The 7,811-nt window shown below is 42.5% G+C and overlaps 1 long non-coding RNA gene across 1 annotated transcript in view; it reads left to right on the top strand.

The window, feature by feature from the left end:
- The first annotated feature begins 1,514 nt into the window (after positions 1-1,514).
- LOC115287501 overlaps positions 1,515-7,811 on the top strand; it is a 22,978-nt gene continuing 16,681 nt past the window's right edge. The window contains exon 1 of the long non-coding RNA XR_003906515.1: positions 1,515-1,622. This is a non-coding gene — a long non-coding RNA (uncharacterized LOC115287501). The remainder of the gene's footprint in view (positions 1,623-7,811) is intronic.

Consider the following 7,811-nt stretch of genomic DNA (forward strand, 5'->3'; position numbering starts at 1 on the left):
TCCTTTCCTAGTTCTCTGTCTCTGTCTCTGTCTCTCTCTTCTCTCACACTCTCTCTCTTTTAAGCCTGGTAGCCTTCGCTCCTTTCCTCCCTAAGGCTGCCAGCCAGTTTCTTGTCACTGACCTTCTGCAAAAAATGGCAACTCCAGCTTTGTAATCCTTCTTAATCTCTTCAGCCTACCTTCTTTGGTGCATTGCTCTCCACCCCAAAGAGGCCTTCATGGATCCCACCTTTCTCCTTAATACTCTTTCCTTCTTTTCCCATTTATTGGTCGAGTCTCCATGGATTTCCAAGTTAAGGTCATGGGACATCTATGTGTCTCTTCTCTGTCTGGTCTGCAGTGAGCCCTAGTCTTTTCCCTTTGTCCCTTTCTTCTCATCAGCTGGAACATACACCCTGTTCTTCCTGTAAGAGACCATGGCTGCCATGTTACAAGGTGCTTTATGTGGACTGCAGCAGGTTTCCTTTTCTGTCAATAACATGGGGTACATAGAAGGTGGACCCATTAGGTTCCTACATCCTGTTATACCAGCTGAGCTGATCTCAGTTGAGGAATGATTTAGAGAGATTTTACCAACCCCAGTATACTCATGCTTATTTGATAGCGAGCTTATTTGGAGGGGGAAAAACCCATGAAGAATTCCTTATTTGGAGCCATCACGAGTTGCAGGAGCTCAAGAAAGCTTTTTTGAGCTGAATCTGGCCCCTGATCAGTCAGTGATTGACTATGATAAGTGAGGGAAAGGTACAAAGCATCCCTAAATGGCACACAAATTATAGTGGGGTGGTCATAGACTGAGAGGGTGTTGGAGAAAGATTGAGTATTTATTAAAATATCTTTTGTCAGCCAGATTTATTTTCATCTTTCTTTATAAGATGTGATAGTTTTGCATCAGCGCATCTAAATGAAATCATTTGCTAAAGGTCAAATGCAATTCCCTCCAGCCAGCTTTCATTTGCCTTCTAATTAATAACTAAATGTTCACACATACATTAGCCTGAGGCTCATGCATAAAGTATTGTCTACCATTTATTGAACACCTATTATGTCTCAGGCATTTTGAATATGTTATCTCAAGTTCTCACAAATCCAGAGAGTAAAAATACCCTGTTAATAAAGGAGGAAAATGATGCCTGGAGAGAGGCTAAGTAATTTGCTGTTGGTCATGAAAATTAGTATCTGAAGCCAAATGCTCAATGCTTCCTTATATCACACTATAGGGCAGTGGCTTCCTGCAAAGATCTGATGCCTTGTGCCATCTGCTGTTACTGATGAAAGGGATGACGAGAGATTGGTATGGAAGACTGTGACTTTGTGAGTCAAACACTTGCCCACCGGAGGACATGGTGTTGCCCAAAGCTTGTAGTCCTTGATGGTTGTCATGTTGCTAATAGTTGGGTAACTGAGGTAGGGACCTTGAGAGAAGAGCCAGAAGAGCCTCTGAAATGATGAAAGCTTCAGGAAATGGGCCCTCTGAGAAATCTTCCGCTCTACTGAGCCAGTAGGGTTGAACTTCTCTAAGAGAGGATGTGTCTTAGCATGTCTCAGCTCATATTTCTTCTCTGGGTGAACGAGTACCATGATGGGTCAATGAAAAACAGATCTTCCTCTGCAGAATGCAGGTAAGAAGCCATTCTTCCTACATTTCTATTGACGTACAGTAGCCACAGGCATTTCACAAAGGGAAGTTACAAAGGTTCCTGGTATTAGGGCCACACTGCTACATGGAACTCTCACACTGATGCAAGGAGAGAGAGGAGGAAGTATATGCATATTTGGGAGGTAGCAAAATGCTGTTCTGTGCAGGGTTCTTTTTCATTTAATTCAGTTTCCAGCCCCCCCCCCCCCATTGTCCTCTCAATTGAAGGAAAGTTTGCAGTGAAATCAGAAGAACATGCTTTATATTGGTAAGGCAGAATTGGATGTGCCTCACCTGGAGAGGTAGGTGAATAGGTCAAAATAGAGATTTGCCATCAAATGATGACTTCCTAATGCAGGAACAAGTCAACTTGATGTGTATTCTCAGGTCATCACTTTTGGGGAAAGGCAGGTGGAACTGAAAAGGAGGTAAAACTTTTTCTGTAGCTGTCCAACCTCTCTCCTGACTTATATTTCCATGTGTCCTCGACCCCGAAACTCGACACTATATTAGCTGTTTACAAAGCTAGTGCTCATTGTTCTTGCACATTACTTTTAGTACTGAATTTGTAAAAATCATCCAAACCTTTTTTTATTGTCTTAATATTTTGAATTGGAACAAACCAACAAGCTTTGAAACATTTATTGAGTAGTGATTGGACTACATCACATTTAAATGACAAAATCACTACCTTCTGACCTCTCAGAGCCCTCCTTCCCATTATGCCTGAAAGTTGATAAATTTCCACCTGGTGGTGATTCCTTGCTCCAGCTGCATAGATCCAGGACATTACCTGGCTTATAAATCATAAGAGTAGCTTCTCAATAGTGAGATGTAAATCCCTTGCATCAAATTACCTAGGACTTATTTCCTGTCCCTTGTTAAAACACAGATTCCTGAGCCCCACCCTTTCATTCCCCTAATGAGACTTTTTGGGGCATTGGGTTCAGGAATCATCATTTTTTAAAAGCTTCCTCAGTGATTCTGATGCAGGAAAGTTTTGGGAATCACTCATTTTGAGAAAAATAGAAATGTAAGTAAGAAAACCTGGTTATAGCTTTTAAAAGAGTATAGAAAGTAATGCTCAACTTAGAAAAACAACTGCTGTACAAAAATCTATGTGTAGCTTATGTTTTTTGTCTCATTAGACTTTGGTTATCAGTGTTTATTTGAAACTCTGCTTTTCCTTTATTCCCTCTAAGTAAAATGTCCCTATTTTCAATTATTCTTAGAGTGTTAGACCAATTCCTGGGTCTCTCCTCACAAGCTTCTGGCAGTCTCCCTCATCTTACAGCTTTTACGAGCACCTTTAGCACTTTGACCTCCTTGTAGTGTCTCATCACCTGGCTGAGTTTCAACTTGTCTCTTTCCCAAGAAAGCCTGGCCTTATTAGTCTTATAAAAGTCCCCAAACTGCCTCTTGCTTCCTGTTTCATCACTCTGAAACTGAAGGGAAAAAAAAAAAAAGAAAAAGAAAAAGAAAAAGAAAAAGATAAGACTGCTTGGCAGTTTGCATAAAATAAAGGTTTTTATTTTTCAATAAGGAAAATGTCCTTTTGGCAACCAAGTCACACCTTTCCTTCTATAACTGGCTCTTCCAGATGTGGGAGAGGGATTTTTTTTTTAGATGGATGATTATTCTCCAACTAAATTAGCAACTACACAAATTCCAGCTGCTTTTATTTCCCTCCGTACTACCTTGGGTATTGAATTTGTAAAACTCAGCCAAATCCCCTTTCTCTCTTAATATTTTAAATTTGAACAAGCCAGACGAGCTTTAAAGCATTTATTGAGTAGTTACTTGACAGTATCACACAAATACATTTAGACATTCAAGGGCAATATATTAAGCTGATCTGCAAAATGTTCCTCTTTTACTGCATTCAAAACACTTTGTTTTCACTTTCCAATTCTTGATGAAGAAATTTGTTATTGGTTCTGTTTCATCTCCAGCTTCTGCCTACTGGGAATAGAATTTCTAGCAATTACCATAAAGTGTCAATGGGAAAAAAATCGTTTGGATATTTCATTGGTTGGCTGCAGGGATGGGTTGGATTATTATGATGAGGTATTTCTTGTATAATCCATTTAAGGGTTATGATAGTGTATCAGTTGACTGACGAGTCATTCATTCATTCATTCATTCATTCACCACTTCCACAAACATATGGCTTTTTCATCAAAGTGTCACCACAGTTTGGTGGAGGATAAATGCAAGACAATATAGATGGTACAGGCATATGGATAATTCTCTTACATAGATACTTGTTCCTGGTGTCCCAGCCAACTCACACGGGAAAAAGTTCTCAAGGGAATGCTGCGATTTGGTCCAACCTTTATAATATTTTTACAGCCAATTTGAATTGAGTCCTGAGTCTTCTTCCCCTCAGCCAAGGAATTCTAACATCTGCCTCTGGTCTTCACCTTCTGTGCCTCAGGATTATTTTATTGATTTATCTGTACTCTTGGAAGTAATTCCTCATCACTCTTCTTAACTGCCTAACCACTTATATCACTTGGAGAGCTTATGGGTCAGTCTTGGGAGAGTTGTTCCCAAGAGGTGTCAAGTTGTCAAGATTTAAGAAACATTTCCAAAAACTGGGAGTCCAGGGCCATATTGAACATTAATGTGGGCTTTAAACAATGGTGAGCTGAGTGTTCATTTGACTTGATGGCACAAAAGAACTCATAGACAAATCTGCCCAAATGAAAGTAGGCAGCCCTGCTTCCAAATTAGCCCTATGGTGCCTGGATGGAAGAGCTGTGAGGTGGAAGAGCTGAGAAGAATGTTTACATTTTAGGTTGATATACAGATCATTTACATTAAAGTTGGGGCTTCCCTCCTATGTGCTTCTTGGTGAAGAGTGTGGGCTCTAGCACAAGGGTGTCTTGCCGGCTCCATCCTTCACTTGCAAGGTAATATCAGGCAACTTACTTTTCCTCTTTGAACTTCAGTTTCCTTATCCACAAAATAAGGAAATTAGTGGAATGTGCTTTGCAGGGCATCGTGAAGATTAAATGAACAATTCACTTAGCACACGGTAGGTACTCAGTATGTGTAAACTATTATTACTCTTTTTAATTCAGGAGCATCTCAGATTCTGCTTCTATTTCTTTGGGTTGCACCATTCTGGAGATACATGGATATGCCTTTTTAGTTAAACTTGAAGTATCTTATCTCGTTATTACTGATCATTCACTAACCCATGCGTGTCATGAGATGTGGAGTCCCTCTGCTCACAGTAGGAGTGGCACTTATCAACATGGAGGACAGCCTTTGTGAAAGTAGACAATGGCTCATGTGCCCAAGGCCTACCAAAGTTCAGGAGGCCGAGGAGATTGTCACAGAGACAACACACACACACACACACACACACACACACACACACACATACACAGTGTGATTTATTTGGCTTCCTAGAAGTCTGAGTCCAGGAGCAAGTGAGTGAGCAGTGAGAAAGGGGATGGTTGTGGCTTTGGCAGTTACAGTCAGATGTTTCTCTCTCTGAGCTTCTTCCTATTCTTAGGACTTCCACATATCAACATGTAATCGCTGAGAAATGCTGAGAATGGGAACCTATGTATGCTTATAGTCTTTGTGGACTTTTCTAATGTTTTATTCATTTATTTATTTATTTTTATTTTTGAGAGAGAGAGAGAGGAAGAGAGAGAGAGAGACAGCGTGAGCAGGGGAGGGTCAGAGAGAGAGGGGGACACAGAATCTGAAGACATGTTCCAGGCTCTGAGCTAGCTGTCAGCACAGAGACTGATGTGGTGCTCCAACCCATGTACTGTGAGATCATGACCTGAGCCGAAGTCGGATGCTTAACCTACTGAGCCACCTAGGCACCCCTATGTGGACTGTTCTAGAACCCTGAAAAGTTTTTCCTGGTAATTTTAATTTTGACTAGGTAACTCATCCACAGAGCTCAAACATTAAAAAAATATCAATAGGCTTATGGTGGAAATTCTTCTCCTTTCTTCTCTTCCTTCCCCTAGTTCTCACCTACTCCTCCAGAGGTAAATCTTGTTATTTAGTTCTTGTTTAGTATTTCAGGCTTACTGCATGCTAGCAAGCCTGGCTTTGTCAGTACAGAGAACGCATGTGCAGTCACACAGGGCCCTATGTTCAGGAGGGTCTTGCCTTTGATTTAATGCTCTGCTCTGGCTGTCTTGCAATTCTTAATAATTTTTGACCCCCCTGTCTCTCCATTTCAATTTGCACAGCCCTGCAATTTATATGGTCTGGGCTGCGTGCTAGACGTGGTTCCTGAGTTTGCTTTTTGGCTTCACTACATGTCTTAAAGATCATTTCATATTTATACATAAAGAACTTTCTTGCTATTACCATTTTTTTTACAGCTGCCTGATAGTCTCTACCTGAGAGTTAAAAAACAAAAACTGTGTACACGACTGTTTTAGGATCCCTAGACCAGCATTCCTGTTCTTCGATGCTTCCGAATTTGGGAGAGAGAAAAAGATTGATTGAGAGAAGCGCCAGAAAGTCTTCCATCCGGCTGGATCCCTCGTTCCGCCCCCTGATTTTAGAAGCCTTGAGAAGGCTCTCATTTCCTTACCAGCTTCCTGACTAGCGGGGTCCCCACTCCCCACGGCCCTTTCCCCGCCACCCCCACTGTGCTTTACCTTTCAATTCCCGGTTACTGATATCCTTGACAGGGAATCATCTGGGCTTCATCAGTCACAGCAAACTACTTCTGTCTTTGCCTCGATCTGCAAATACTTTGAGTTGAAGGACGTAGTGGTCACCAGAGACACACTTAAAACTCCCCTTCCATTCCTTCTCTATTCTTACTAGTCACTATTTCTGGATAAATCTATGGTCATGGCCCAATGATGCGGCTGCTTTTCAGAAGACAGCCTAGGCCCTCTCTCCTATGCGGTCTCTCAACTGTTGCAAGGCACCAGTGTAATGTCCTGAAGCGCATAACTCATTTTGAAACAGCCAATAGCTCTGGTTCCATTACAGACAGACCTACGTCCTTGCAGCCCTCTCTTGGCACTAGAGAAGGACCGTTTGCTCATTCAGGAAATGATCCGAGTGCCCACACCATAGCCGTTCGGAGTGGCCATCCCTTCTGAAGGAACAGAGCTTATATGAGGTCCACATGCCTGGCAAGCGAGTGCTTGTACCCGAGTACATGTCTTGCCTGTCACCCCTCCTCTGGCCATGACTTGGATTTGAGGACATGGATCCGGATCGTTGTGCCAGACCTAGCCATGGAAGTGCCCAACTGTGTTTGGAGGCCCCCCGGCAGGGCCTCAAGAGGTGCTAGCCGCCAAAGGCATGCACCTGCCGCTAGACCTTGGCTGGCACAGCAGCTGGGTGGTGCGTCCACCAGTGTGCGCTCATGTGGCGTAGACACACAGAAGTGAACCTTGATGCAGGTGGGTGGGAGAAAGCCCACAGCCTTGTTGTGCTTCCGCTTCCATTCCTTACTGGGGAAGAGAAACCACAAACCACTCACCGGCTTACTGCTCCTCGTTTCAATCAAGCCATACCCTGGGCACCTGAAAGGAAGATTAACTAGATGCTAAAAATGCACTTTTGGAGTCCAATTCTATTGCCAGGGAAGGCTTCCAGGTACCCTGAGACCCACTGGGAGAAAACAAGGCTACAATTCCAATTAAACACCATATTGAGTACTTTGGTCTCGGTACACTCTATTTGTTTAGTTTATTTGAATATTTGATAAGAGGAGTGCTGGGGTGGCAAAAAAAATTAATTAAAATAAGGAAGAATGATCTTAAGAGAAAAGGGGGAAAATGCTAAGAAGCCGTAGATGGCTTCTCCCCACACCTGCCAGCAATTAATTAATTGCTAATCCGTTTATTATTTCCAATTTAGGAATCTCTATCCCCTGGACAAAAAGAAAAATAAGGTTATTATTTTGTAAATGTCTAATTAAAACATGTTGAAAGACAATCTCTGAAATGGGTTTGGCCATTGCTAATCACATCCGCAATAGGGTTGGGAGTTGTTGAAGTGCAGACCTGGGCTTTCTGGGGTTGGAGGACTCTTTTCTCCTCAAAGTGCTGAGCCTTTGAGACCTCTTTTCCTTACAGTTCACCACGTGCAGCTTCTCACTCCAGGTATCAGTGGGCAGGGACAGGCGAGAATGTCAGCCATCATCCCGCCTGCCTTCCTGCAGTGG

The sequence above is a fragment of the Suricata suricatta genome, chromosome 3, assembly GCF_006229205.1.
Source record: "Suricata suricatta isolate VVHF042 chromosome 3, meerkat_22Aug2017_6uvM2_HiC, whole genome shotgun sequence".
NCBI lineage: Eukaryota > Metazoa > Chordata > Mammalia > Carnivora > Herpestidae > Suricata > Suricata suricatta.